Below are 15189 nucleotides of genomic sequence, written 5' to 3' on the forward strand. Positions count from 1 at the left end.
CAGTGAAACAGAAAAAGATAAAAGACCAAAATGAAATAGCACAACGATGAGGGGAAATGTGAACACTTCGTAGATCCTGGTGAAGGATATGCGGCCGTTTACACTGGCATAATCTTTCTCTGTTGGACGTCATTTCCACTATATGTTTTCAAAGAAGACAATGTAGAAATAATTTCCATTCTGACACAAAATAATTTTGAACTTAAACTTCATTGTCAAACTATTATTCAAGAAGAACAGAAAGATTTGTTCAAATATATGAGACTCAATACTTTTGGGAACATAAACTCCTATTGAAATCCTTGCTAGAAAGTGTACTTTGTCAGGGACTTCAGAGATAGTACTGGGGCAGGTGCTTGCCTGGCAGGCTGCTGGATCCTGTTTGACTTGCAGTACCCCTATACCCCATACGGTCCCCTGAGCTCCACCAGGCTTGACCTCTGAGCAGAGAGCCAGGAGTGAGCCCTGAGCACCAATGGATATGATCCTAAAAGAGAGAGGGGGGGAGGATATAAGAAACATATATGTGCATAAAAATCAGTCAAATATAGTCAAATCTAAATCATTATTGTTGTTGAATCAATAGCCATCCACAACAAAAGATCCCCAATTTTGAGACTCACTTTCTCAACAATGTGACAGATGCTCAGGGAAAAAGCAAGTAATGTTATTCCCCGTTTATTCCTTATTCTAAACAAGGGGAAAGGTTAAAAATATTAAATGTGGACCTACAGAAGAAATTCTCTGTGCGGCAACTGTTAAAAGTATTGGAAGGATTGTCAGTGTCAATGACGAAAGGGGAGATTTGAATAGTACTTTCTCAGTAATTGCACTAAATTTGATCTGTTTAAGCTTACCAGTGTAAGTTCAAAGGTTGTCAGAATAGATAAAACAATATAATATGTAATATGTAAATGCGAAGGATGTAGGGAGCCATTTTACAAGCCCGGCTCTTATCCTCTAGTCTAGCAGAGGCTTACTTGGGATTTCTGTAAGAAGGTCACCATTGCTGACCTTACTGATCTTATCAGTTCGCCATTCCTCTCACTAGCCAACGCCCATGCCTGATCTGCCCAACGCCCATGCCTGATCTGCATTTTACTATTGTTCCTATGGGGGTCCAAGCATGCATACTGCCCCCTCCCACCAAGAGGTATAAGTATTGTAACTGCTGTGAATAAACTCTCTCTCTCTCTCCTCCTCCTTCTGGCTCTGCGTCTGTTCATTCGGTTACGTCCCCTCCTTAGCCCCACGAAGGGTCCTCCCTGCTGGACAGGATGGGACCCCCACATCTGGCGCCCAACGTGGGGCTCGAACCCACGACCCTGAGATTAAAAGTCTCATGCTCTACCGACTGAGCTAGCCGGGCGCCAGCGTCCAAGACTGAAAATGGGGAGAGTGATTCAACTACTACTCCAATCTGCCCTTGAAAATCAGCATCTATAATCCCGGGGAGTACTTGCACGCCCTGAGGGAGCATATTGCCTCGCCCAATAATTAGGCCAAAAGTTCCAGATGGCAAAGGGCCACAGGCGTTGACATACACTATCTGGGGTCCCTGTTCTTTAACTAATATTGTGCGGGAGGTGGCACAGAGATCCAATCCGGCTGAGTATGGGATGGCTCTGCAGAGGGGTTGGGTGCCGATGATTTTGAGGTGCCCCGGTCATGGGAGAGGGAGCGAATTGGGGGCTGGACGCCGATGGGTTGAACGGCCCATGATTCTGAGGTGCCCCAGACACGGGAGAGGGAGCGGACTGGGGGCCCTGGGGCTGGCCCTGTGCCCAGTTTCCCGGCCTGGCCTTCTGGCGGCACTCTGACGCCCAGTGGAAACCCTGTTTGCACTTAGGGCAAGGACTTCTAGGTCTGGGCCGCGATTTTTTATTGGGACAGTTTCTTAAGAAATGTCCAGGCTGCCGACAGCCAAAGCACAGCTTGTTCTGACTGCTCGATGGTTGAATAGAGAACTGTTTGAAGGCAGCCCCTATAGCATGCCCTATTTTTTGGGTGGTGGGATCAACCTCGGAGCATAGCCGAATGTATTCTGAGAGGGTCTTCCCACGCTTATAGGGGCGGAGTGTGGCCTGGCAGATGGGATTAGCATTCTCATAGGCCAAATGGCGGATCAGCTCAGTTACCCAAAAAAGAAGACTGTAGAGCAATATATTTCTGAAAAATATAGAAAAAAAATTTCACAAAATACAAGAAAATCAAAAGATTGTTACTTCATACAACACAAAATAATTAATATACAATATTAAATAAAACATAAAATATACAAAGGAATTTGCCACAACAAATGGGCAAAATAAACATCCAGAGGACTGTTCAAATGTAGCAGAACTGAGTAATCTGCCTGGAAATGAGTTTACAACAGTTAAGGGGCAGGAGCGATAGTAACAGAAGGTAGGGTGCTTGCCTTGCCTCTGACCTGACCTAGGATCAATTCCCTGCACCCCCTATGGTCTCCTGAGCACCCTCAGGAATGATCCCTGAGTAGAGAGCCAGAGTAAGCCCGGAGCATCACCAGATATGGCCCCAAATCCAGAGAGAGAGAGAGAGAGAGAGAGAGAGAGCTGTTAAAAATCACATTAAATGAAATCAGAATAGCAATGGAGGGGGCTGGGAGATAGTACAGTTGCTTGGGTTTATACCAGACCTGTGCCATGTGATCCCCCGTGCATCACTGGAGTAGCCCTGAAGGCCCCAGAGCACTGCCCGAGGTGGCCCTGGGGACTAAGGTACTCCTCTCTCTGCAGGGCCTGAGTAGCACCACATGCTCAGGTCCTTGACTGAAATGACATCTTGGTTGGCCTAGAATCACTTGGGTGGGGGGTTCCCCGAGCACCATTTGGGAGGGCCCCCTCACAAAAAAGAAAAATTATGGAAAATAATGAAATTTAGAACAGGGAGAGTGAGAAAGAGTATTAAAGTGCTTCAAAAGGAAATAAAAGACTTGTACGACACGTTTAGACTTTTAGCAGAGCTAAAGCATCAAGAAGGAAGTTAATGAGTTGGAAAGCGTGATCATGGAGTGCTCCCGAAAAGAACACAGGAGCCAGAGAGAGAGCACAGGGCGGGGAATCACACATCCTGCATGCCGCTCACCCCAGTTCAATCCCCAACACCACATGGTCCCTCCAGCATCTTCTGGTTTGGATTTGGAGCTCCCCAAACGGCCCCAGTGTGGCCACGGAGGCCTCCAAGCATGTCTCAGGGGCTGGGTAATCCCTGACAGAGCCCCCCAGGCAGCCCCTCAGCCTTGGATCCTTGCACTGATCCGCCAGTTGGCTGAGACTTGCTGGGGGTGGAACATGGTACCCTCCGCTCCACTGGGGACCCTCCTTGCCAAATAAATAAAGAATAATGAATTTCAGAGACTATGTAAGAGTCCAGTGGAATTGCATGAGAGGCACAATCTTCACAGTGTAGGAGTCCCAGAAGGGGAAAGGGGAAGAGGGTCAGAAACCCCCAGGGCAAGAGTTATCTCATTCAGAAGGAGAGCTACACGTCCAGATACGAGAGGCTCCGAGTTCCCTACACAACCAGCCCACACCAGACAAAACCCAAGATATAACATTGTAAAAAACTAAAGCACGCCGAGGGGCGCGAGTGCACTCGCGGGCTCTCCGGGCAGCTCTGTCTCACCGCCGGCGTCCGGTGCCCAGGAACCACTGTGTGTGCCGTCGGTCGAGGGCAGGCGACGGAAGGAAGAAGGAAGAAGGCCAAACTGGTTGCTCGATCCATTTATTTCATTCTCTCCCTCCGCTTCTCTCCCGCTCTCCTGGGTCTCTCCCCGTGGATCTGCCCCGTGGATCTGGCTCGTGGATCTGGCCGGTGGTCAAGGACAGGCGAAGGAAGAACGAGGACCAAGCTGGTTGCTGATTAGTTACCGTTTATTCAATCTTCAAACTTTCTCATCTCCCGCACTCCCAGCTCCGGCCTCTCTCTCAATCTCCTGCTCAACTCTGCCTCTCTCTGGCTTCTCTCTCTCCTCCCACTTGTCTCTCCCACCTTGCCCTCTAGGCTACAACCAGCCAAGTAGCCAAATCAACATAAGAAAGCCCTTCCTGAGGGCAGGGCACTCCAAAGCCCTTCCTCACTCTTAAGGTTTTTTTCTTTTCCTTAGTCCAGGAACTTATTAACATCTCAATACTAGTTATTTTTGTATGGACATAGCAAGGGATACATTGAGGCTTGCAAGGCAGCTCTCCTGGCAACATCTTGCCACAGGCTCAGACCACAGCACTCAGGCCAGATTAATCATTCCTCACCCTAGCAGGGTCCAAATCTAGTATCACTGTTTGGATCATGACAGCATTTGTCCATGATCAAGCTCTTAACTTATAGTTAAGCATTAGGCACTTTGGCCGGGCCCATCTCGATGCCAGGGTAGCACACAACTCACCGCTTGCCCTGGGTCCTTCTTGTCCCACGTCGGGACCGTGCTTTGGGGGTGCTAGGAAGTAAGGGCAGCTGAGGCTTAGGTCAAGAGAACAGATGCCCTGGAGGAAAATATCATGTAGAGTCAAATGACTCCCAGGTTACAAAAAAGCATAGCATTTGTTAAGTCTTCCTGTGTCCATACAAAAAGGACTTGCTCTGAATAAACTATGCAAAGGACTCAAGGAGAAGAGAACATTATTTACAAGTCAACAGAACACTAAGAAAGAAGCTACAAATAAACAAAGAGGAATAGGAGCACTGTAACGGGAGTAACCCAATAAACCTAAACTACTGAGGCTATGTTATCCTACATAACATCAAGTGTTAGGGAGCCGGAGATAAGGCCAGGATAGACTGAGGACCTGGAGAGAAAGCGGGTACGCGTAAGGAAGCCTCCGCAGGATCGCCAGCCCACTTCTTCGCAGAAAGCATGGATGCAAATTACATGAGGTATCCAGGGCTCTCTTTTGGTTTTTGTCTTTGAACCACACATGATAGTGATAGGGGGCCAGGCGATGTCAGGGTTCAAACCCAGAGTTCTCACAGGGACACGCATGCTTGAGCTCTTTAGGTCTTTCCCAGCCCTAAAGACAGTCGAGTCCAACCGGAAAAGAATTTCAGTCGACTTCATTCAGCCAGGCTATAATTTAGGATAGAAGGCAGGACTGGTAGTCTTACAGATAAATAAAACTAATTCATCAGTGCCATACCAACCTTGCAGGAAACATTTACCTGTCAAACAAATAGCACTAGAATTAGTAAGAAATCAAATTTTACAGTGCAGGGCCAGGAGACAGAAAAGTACCATTGGATATTTTTAAATGACTATGATGTTAATTTGCCTAGAAGGTCATAGGCTTGAGCCTTTATATATAAACCTCAGGACCTTAAAACAAACTCTATGGAAGTAAAACAGAAGAAAGTGAAGAATAAACTCCAACACAATACAAGGATGTTGCTAAAATTCAAGAGAAAAAATTATGTAAAAGGCAAAAGATCAATAACAAATCTAGAAAATCCTAAAGATAATAATAAAATAATAAAATGTCATACTTTATCTTTTAATATACTTGAATATATTTCAATAACTGCATTGCAACTATCGCCTAATGGTCTGAATCCACCAGTTAAAAGGCATAGAGTGGCAGAAAGAGTCATAAAACAAATTTGACTTTCACTTCCCACATGAAACACATCTTCCTCTTCTTTCTGATTAAAAAAAAATTTTAGGGGGTAGGGGGCTGGAGCGATAGCACTGCGAGTAGGGCATTTGCCTTGCACGCGGCCGACCCGGGATCGAATCCCAGCATCCCATATGGTCCCCTGAGCACCGCCAGGAGTGATTCCTGAGTGCAGATCCAGGAGTCAGCCATGAACATCGCCAGGCGTGACTCAAAAAGCCAAAAAAAAAATTAGTTTTGAGGCCCGGGGCTTACTCCTGGCTCTGTGCTCAGGGATTCATTCCTCGCAGGTTCACGCTGGCGAAGAAGTGGAATTTGAGCCTTGGTTGGCTACGTGCAAGACAAGCCACTGGCCTCACACATTGCTCTGGCCTCACACATTTTTTAGTTCTTTTTTAAAAATTAATTAATTAATTAATTAATTTTTACAAAGCTATTCACGATGGCCTCACACATTTTTTAGTTCTTTTTTAAAAATTAATTAATTAATTAATTAATTTTTACAAAGCTATTCACGATGGATTTCAGTCATCCAATGTTCCAACACCCATCCCTCCACCAGTGTCCCCAGTTTCCCTCCCAACCCCGCCTGCTTCCCTTCTCTCTCTCTCTTTCTCTTTCTCTCTCATTTTAGGCATTATGGTTTGCAATACAGATGCTGAACGGTTACCATGTATGTCCCTTTACCTACTTTCAACACTCAGTTCTTGTCCAGAGTGTTTATTTTCAACTAATGTTGTCATAAGGACCCTCCTCTATCTTAACTATCCTCCATCCCCACACCCTTGTGGGAATTTCCAACCATTGACCAGTCCTCCTGGCCCATTTTCTCAGGCGTTGGATATTAGTTTTAGACTGCTTTTTACATCTTTCTTTTCAAGATGAACATAGGCTTAAAAAATAATGATGGTGAGCAGAAATGAGAGCAGAAATTTCCAACCTTCGAACAGAAGTCTCACAAATAAAGCAATCGGTAGATGAAATAAAAATATCACTAGATGCCCTCAACAGTAGAATGACTACAGCCGAAGACAGAATCAGTGATCTGGAAGATGAGCTGCAGAAAGCTTATAGACAACAACAAATCATGGCCAAAGACTTCAAAATGGCTATAGAGCGAATCAGAGCCCTGGGAGATGACTTCAAGAGGAACAACATAAGAATCATTGGAGTACCAGAACCGCAGGGAAGCAACCCCAATGAAAAAAACACAGTCAAAGATATCATTGCTAAGAAATTCCCAGAGCTGGACAAGGCAGGCATCCAGATACAAGGAGTCCGAAGAGTACCAGCAAAAAGAGACCCGAATAAAAAGACCCCAAGGCATATCATAGTCAGAATGACGGATACCATGGATAGAGACACAATTCTGCAAGCAGCAAGGTCAAGGAAGGAAATCACATACAAAGGAGCACCCCTCAGATTTACGGCCGATCTGTCAGAAGAAACCCTCCGAGCCCGAAGACAATGGTGGGACATAGTGAAAAAACTCAACGAAATGAATGCCTCACCAAGAATACTTTATCCGGCTAAACTCTCACTCAAACTCGAAGGAACCATACACTACTTCTCGGATAAACAACAGCTCAGGTCCTTCATAGACTCAAAACCAATCTTGAAAGAAGGTCTAAAGGGGCTACTGTAAGACAAGGAGGAGCCCCATAAGAACAACAAATCCCACAGAAAGATGACACAAAACCACATCACAATAATCTCTCTCAATGTCAATGGCCTAAATGCACCTATCAAGAGACACAGAGTGGCTAAATGGATCCGGAAATTAAACCCAACATTCTGTTGCCTGCAAGAAACACACCTGAACAAACAGAGTAAACATAGACTCAAAGTCAAAGGATGGAAAACAATCCTCCAAGCAAACAACCCCCTTAAAAAAGCTGGAGTGGCCATCCTGGTATCCGACAACATAGATTTCAGGATGAAAAAGATCAAAAGGGACAGCAAAGGTCATTTTCTGTTTATCAAGGGATATGTACAACAGGAAGAAATCACACTCTTAAACGTATATGCTCCTAACGAACGACCGGCTAAATATTTAAAACAACTCCTAACAGACTTCAAAGAGGACATCACTAACAGCACAATTGTAGTCGGAGACTTCAATACGGCCTTATCTCCTCTAGATAGATCCACAAGAACAAAACTCAACAAGGAAACACTGACTCTGAAAGAAGAAATTGAAGAGAGAGGCCTAATAGACCTATACAGGGCCTTACACCCCAAAAAGAAAGAATACACATTCTTTTCCAGTGCACATGGAACATTTTCTAAAATAGACCATGTACTGGGCCCCAGAACATACCTCAATAGAATCGGAAAAATAGAAATTGTATCAACCATCTTTTCAGACCACGATGCGCTGAAGATAGAAGCTAACCACTCACAAACACGGAAAATCAAATCAAACACCTGGAAATTAAACAATTCAATGTTGAACAATGAGTGGGTCAGGAAGGAAATCAAGGAAGAAATCAAAAGATACTTAGAAACAAATGAGAATGAAGACACGAGCTACCAAAACCTATGGGACGCCGCTAAAGCCGTGTTAAGGGGAAAATTTATAGCTCTCCAAGCATTCCTCAGGAAGGAAGAAAGGACCACATAGAGAGCTTGACTTCACGACTCAAGACCTTAGAAAAGGACCAGGAAAAGGACCCCAAACCAGACCGAAGGAAAGAAATAATAAAAATTAGAGCAGAAATTAATGACATCGAAACCAAAAAAACAATCCGAAAGATCAATGAAACAAAGAGTTGGTTCTTTGAGAAAATAAATAAGATTGATAAACCGCTAGCAAGACTCACAAAGAAAGAAAGAGAGAAAACTCTAATAAATCGAATCAGAAATGAAAAGGGGGACATCATAACAGAAACCAGTGAGATTCAAAAGATCATTAGAGACTACTTTGAAGGTCTCTACGCCACAAAAAAGGAGAACCTAAAAGAAATGGATGGATTCCTTGATTCCTACAATCTCCCAACACTGAAGAAAGAAGACTTGGAATACCTGAATAGACCCATCAATGTTAAGGAAATTGAAACGGTAATCAAAAACCTCCCCAAAAACAAAAGCCCAGGCCCAGATGGTTTCACTGGCGAATTCTTCCAAACATTTAAAGAAGACCTATTGCCTGTTTTCCTCAAACTTTTCCAGGAAATTGAAAAAACAGGAACTCTCCCAAACAGTTTCTATGAAGCACATATCTCCCTAATACCAAAAGCAAACAAAGACACCACTAAGAAAGAAAATTACAGACCAATTTCCCTGATGAACACCGATGCGAAGATCCTCAACAAAATACTAGCAAATAGGATCCAACAACTCATCAAAAAGATCATACATCATGACCAAGTGGGATTCATCCCAGGGATGCAAGGATGGTTTAACATTCGGAAATCAATCAACATAATCCAGCATATCAACAAAAGTAAAGACAAAAACCATATGATCATATCCATAGATGCAGAGAAAGCATTTGACAAGATCCAACATCCTTTCATGATGAAAACCCTCGCCAAAATGGGGTTTGGAGGAACTTTCCTTAAGATAGTCGAAGCCATCTATCACAAGCCTACGGCAAGCATTATCCTCAACGGGGAAAAACTAAGGGCCTTTCCTCTGAGATCGGGCACAAGACAAGGATGCCCACTCTCACCACTCCTCTTCAATATAGTACTGGAAGTACTTGCGATAGCTATTAGACAAGAAAAAGAGATTAAGGGCATCCAGATAGGAAGGGAAGAAATCAAACTCTCACTATTTGCGGACGACATGATACTATATCTAGAGAAGCCTAAAACCTCTACTAAGAAACTCTTAGAAACAATAGACTTATACAGTAAAGTTGCAGGCTACAAAATCAATACCCAAAAATCCATGGCCTTCATATATGCAAACAATGAGGCAGAGGAAAGGGACATGAAAAACGCAATCCCATTCACAATCGTGCCCCAGAAAATCAAGTACCTCGGAATCAGCTTAACCAAGGAAGTAAAAGACCTTTACAAAGAAAACTACATAACGCTACTCCATGAAATCAAAGAGGACATGAGGAAATGGAAACATATACCCTGCTCGTGGATAGGGAGAATCAATGTTGTCAAAATGGCAATACTCCCTAAAGCATTATACAGATTCAATGCGATCCCTATAAGTATACCCATGACATTTTTCAAAGAAATGGATCAAGCAATCCTAAATTTCATATGGAATAACAAACGTCCAAGGATAGCTAAAACAATTCTTGGGAAAAAGATGATGGGAGGCATCACCCTCCCCAACCTCAATCTTTACTACAAAGCAGTAACAATTAAAACAGCATGGTACTGGAACAAAGGCAGAGCCGTAGACCAATGGAACAGGGTGGAATATCCCTACACACAACCCCAAATGTATGACCATCTAATCTTTGATAAGGGAGCAAGAGATGTGAAGTGGAGCAAAGAAAGCCTCTTTAACAAATGGTGCTGGCAAAACTGGACAACCACATGCAAAAAAATGGGTTTAGACCTTGACCTGACACCATGCACAAAAGTCAGATCAAAATGGATTAAAGACCTCAACATTAGACCACAAACCATAAGGTACATTGAAGACAAGGTCGGCGAAACCCTCCACGATATTGAAGATAAAGGTATCTTCAAAGGTGACACGGAACTAAGCAATCTAGTAAAAACAGAGATCAACAAATGGGACTACATTAAACTAAAAAGCTTCTGCACCGCAAGAGATACAGTGACCAGAATCCAAAGACTATCCACAGAATGGGAAAGGATATTTACACAATATCCATCAGATAAGGGGTTGATATCAATGGTATATAAAGCACTGGTTGAACTCTACAAGAAGAAAACATCCAACCCCATCAAAAAATGGGGCGAAGAAATGAACAGAAACTTTACCAAGGAAGAAATACGAATGGCCAAAAGGCACATGAAAAAGTGCTCTGCATCACTAATCATCAGAGAGATGCAGATCAAAACAACCATGAGATACCACCTCACACCACAGAGATTAGCACACATCCAAAAGAACAAAAGCAACCGCTGTTGGAGAGGATGTGGGGAGAAAGGGACCCTTCTTCACTGCTGGTGGGAATGCCGACTGGTTCAGCCCTTCTGGAAAACAATTTGGACGATTCTCAAAAAATTAGATATTGAATTCCCATTTGACCCAGCAATACCACTGCTGGGAATATATCCCAGAGAGGCAAAAAAGTGCAATCGAAACAACATCTGCACATGTATTTTCATTGCAGCACTGTTTACAATAGCCAGAATCTGGAAAAAACCCGAATGCCCCAAAACGGATGACTGGTTGAGGAAACTTTGGTACATCTATACAATGGAATACTATGCAGCTGTTAGAAAAAAGGAAGTCAAGAATTTTGTAGTTAAGTGGATGGGCATGAAAAGTTTCATGCTGAGTGAAATGAGTCAGAAAGAGAGAGACAGACATAGAAAGACTGCACTCATCTATGGTATATAGAATATCAGAGTGGGAGACTAATACCCAAGAACTGTAGAAATAAGTACCAGGAGGTTGACCCCATGGCTTCGAGGCTGGCCTCACGTTCCGGGGAAAGGGCAACTCAGAGAAGCGATCACCAACTACATTGTAGTCGAAGGCCATGTGGGGGAAGGGAGTTGCGGGCTGAATGAGGGCTAGAGACTGAGCACAGCGGCCACTCAACACCTTTATTGCAAACCACAACAGCTAATTAGAGAGAGAGAACAGAAGGGAATGCCCTGCCACAGTGGCAGGGTGGGTTGGGGGGGAGATGGGATTGGGGAGGGTGGGAGGGACACTGGGTTTACGGGTGGTGGAGAATGGGCACTGGTGAAGGAATGGGTTTCCGAACTTTGTATGAGGGAAGTATAAGCACAAAAGTGTATAAATCTGTAACTGTACCCTCACGGTGATTCTCTAATTAAAAATAAATAAATTATTTAAAAAAAAAATAAAAAATAAAAAAAAATAATGATGGGAAGCAATCCTATAAATAAATGGCAATTTTTAAAGACAGTACAGCTATCGTTCTATCAGATAACATAGAATTTTTAAAAGATATATACATTTTTTTAAAAGATATATATATGTATATATATATATATATATATATATATATATCTCACAAATTGTTGAAGTGTCTCACCAAAACACTTTGGGGTCTTCAGGAGGCCTGGAAACCCCACAGGCAATTCAGTCAACCAGGCTGGCTGCACAATACAAGGAAACTGCTGCCCCCCCACAGCAGTTTGGGGGCCTCTAGGGCTGCCTCTTTTTTTCTTTTTCTCTTTGTGGGTCACATCCGGCGATGCACTCAGGAATCACTCCTGGCGGTGCTCGGGGGACGCTATGGGATGCTGGGAATCAAACCTGGGTCGGCCGCATGCAAGGCAAATGCCCTACCCACTGTACTATCGCTCCAGCCCCTAGGGCTGCCTCTTGCCTCCTGGGGGACCATGTGGTGCTGGGAGTCAGGCACCTGCCATGCACCCCAATTGCCGTACCATCATCTGACCTCCATCCATTCATCTGTCCGTGGGCATTTGGGTTGTTTCCTTACACAGCCGCTGTACTAAGTGCTGCAAAAATAAAACAGATATGCAGATATGTATTTTTGTGTGTTTGGGAAGTTGTTGGGAAAAAAGCCCTTTTTGATCTGCTTGAAGGGCCACACTAATCCCTGGTCCTGGGCCCTGGCAGATGGTCCCAGATCACTTAGGAAGCCTGTTGCAATGCATACTTAACATGGGTCAATGCGACGAGGGGACAGGGCGTCTCTGGCAGATGTGCAATGACAGTTTAACCATTGTAATCACACAGGAGAGGTGTAATCGGGAAAATACATGTTTGTCCCAGCAGCACTGGCTGCTTCCAGCCCTTTCTGATAGACACACTTAGAGGCTTTTCTGAATCAGGGAGTGAGGAGACCCAAGGCCCTGTTTTAGGGGAGGATTCCCTGAAAGCTGTGCGGTTGCAATGAAAGCATGGAGGGGAGGGGAGAGCAGAGAGACCAAGCTGAGCAGTGAAAGCAGAGTGCCCGGAGAATCTGGCCAACTTATTTTCCTCTCTTTAGACACATGTTTTGAGTCCCCCTGTGGTGTAATGGGACAGCAAGTTCTGCTTATTTCCCGTTGCTCATCGATTTGTTTGAGCACCAATAGCGTCTCTCATTGAGAGACTTATTGTTACTGTTTTTGGCATATTCAATACTCCACGGGTAGCTTGCCAGGCTCTGCCACGTGGGCTCGATACTCTCGGTAGCTTGCTGGGCTCTCCAAGAGGGGCGGAGGAATCGAACATGGATCGGCCGCGTGAAAGGCGAACGCCCTAAGCTGTGCTTATTTATTTTATTTTATTCCTGTTTTTGTTTTTGGGTCATACCGAGCGATGCACAGGGGTTTCTCCTGGCTCTGCACTCAGGAATTACTCCTGGCGGTGCTCGGGGGACCATATGGGATGCTGGGAATCGAACCCGGGTTGGCCGCGTGCAAGGCAAACATCCTACCTGCTATTATTGCTCTAGCCCCTGACCTTGTCTTATGGCACAAAGTCACACCACCCACAGCTCAGCAGGCATCAGAGCTGGGCCTTCCCCTGCTGCCTCATTCTGCCAGCAAAATTTCATTGGCATACATTGGAGTGTGTATGCCTCTAGCAGATCAGAGCCTAGAAACTGGCTCCATTACCCCATCAGACAAATATTGCAATGGGACTTTTAAGTGGAGAAGGGAAAATGACCCATGCTCTCTATTTCTCCATGCTTATTTTCATATAAAGACTCTTCCAAGAGGCCTCTAAAGATCTAGGACAGCAAGATCAAGCACTCATGCATTTACTGAGGAAGCCATTCCTTGGGTCTGAGGCCGCAGAAGCCTGTTCTTTGAATTCAGTTTGGTCAGGGGAGTCCAGCTCTCTCTCTCTAGTCCACGCTGCTGCCTCTCTCTGTCTGTCTCTCTCATCCCATTCTTTAGATGAGTACATTCACCGCTTGGTTCTGTGCTGATGATTGTGAAATTGAGTGCCACCCAAATAATATGACAGGTGAGCTCGAAGTATCTGATTGGAGCCAGAAGGGACAGTCACAATTAAGACCTTAAGGGCTTTCAAAAAAGACTCGTCCCTGCCTGCGGATGTGAGGACAGCTGCTGCTCTCGGAGACTGAGGGAGGAACCACTGGCTCAGAACCAGCCTGTCTGCACAGCAGGGCTTCTCGCTCCATTCCAAAGTGTTTATTTCTTTTCCACGGTGGCTGCTGAAACACAGGCGCGAGAAATCTTGCTTTCAATGTGTCACAGGGGACCCGGGTCTATTAAGGGCTAGTGGTCCTCTGTCTAGGAAATGGTTCCCGGCCTCCGTGATCCATCTTGGAGGTGGCATAAAGGCCCGCATGCTCAGCCAGAGAGAGTTGCAGTGATGTATATGTTTGCTTTGGTAACCCGGAGACTCATTTGTAATGAACATTAGGTTGAGAACATTATAGTACCTAACCCAGAGAAACAAATGTATACCCATCGAAATGCTCTCGAATTTCTTTGCAAAATAAACTCTGTGGTTGAGCCGTCTTGTGAGCATATTCCCAATTCCCAAGCAGAATAAATGTTCCGATGCCCTTTGGTTTGCACTTAGAGATTCTTAAAATGTTTTTGTATATTAATGATTTAATTGCTTTAATAGCCTTTAATTGCTTGGTGCCTCTTTTGGAATTATTTCAACTTTTCTCATATTGCTCTAAGGTTGGGTCAAGGTCCCAATTTTGGAATCCTGTTATCATCAAACAAACCTCCTGTTACTCTTCATGAGTTAATTTGACTGTCCATGTGGCAGTACACAGTCATTTTTAAGTTAAAAAAAAAACCCCAATAACCACCTCCATCGTAGCTTTTAAAAGTACACTACTAAATTTTTGCTAATCGTTTAGCAATGAATGCATAAGGCATTTTCTTGGGAAATGTTACAGGGGTGATATCCTATGTGGGTAATCTCACTTGCCTAACCCTAGACATTCACAGACAACAGACGTTCCTGGTGTGTTTTCACTTGCTGGCTTGCTCCGTGAGCAGTTGAATTTGTAGAAGGCTGTGTCTTGGTCAGGTCATCATATTATTAGTCCAACCTGGTAATTTCTTTGGTCTGATTTTTCCCTCCTGTGGGATCTGGTCTTTTGGTGAGGTTAGAAGTGTGTGCCCGCCTTCATCTAGGTCTGCCCGTGCTTTGGGGGGCAGCTAAATCAAGCAAGGAGTTTCTGTCAGATGGGATTTATGAGGCGTTCTGTGTTTTTGTAAGGAATGCTGAGAACCCAGAAATTTTTCTATATAGTTTATAAATGCAATGCTTAGCTGCCTCCTCCTTCTCCTCTTTCTCCTTCCTCATTTTTGGACCATACCCAGCAGCGCTCTCAGAAGTTACTCTTAGCTTAAGGGTCATTCCTGACAGTACTCAGGGGCATCAAATAAGGTATAGTGTACAGAGCCAGCAATGTGTGGACACTGCAGGTTGCGGTTTATACATCCCTTGCATTTGCAAAAACGATTTAAAA

At 44.4% G+C, this 15189-nt stretch overlaps 1 non-coding gene across 1 annotated transcript; it reads right to left on the minus strand.

The window, feature by feature from the left end:
- Positions 1-1296: 1296 nt before the first annotated feature.
- Positions 1297-1369, minus strand: TRNAK-UUU (transfer RNA lysine (anticodon UUU)). The gene has a single exon. It is a non-coding gene; the product is annotated as a tRNA-Lys (tRNA).
- Between the last annotated feature and the right edge of the window lie 13820 nt (positions 1370-15189).

Source organism: Sorex araneus, chromosome 3 (assembly GCF_027595985.1).
Source record: "Sorex araneus isolate mSorAra2 chromosome 3, mSorAra2.pri, whole genome shotgun sequence".
Lineage (NCBI taxonomy): Eukaryota > Metazoa > Chordata > Mammalia > Eulipotyphla > Soricidae > Sorex > Sorex araneus.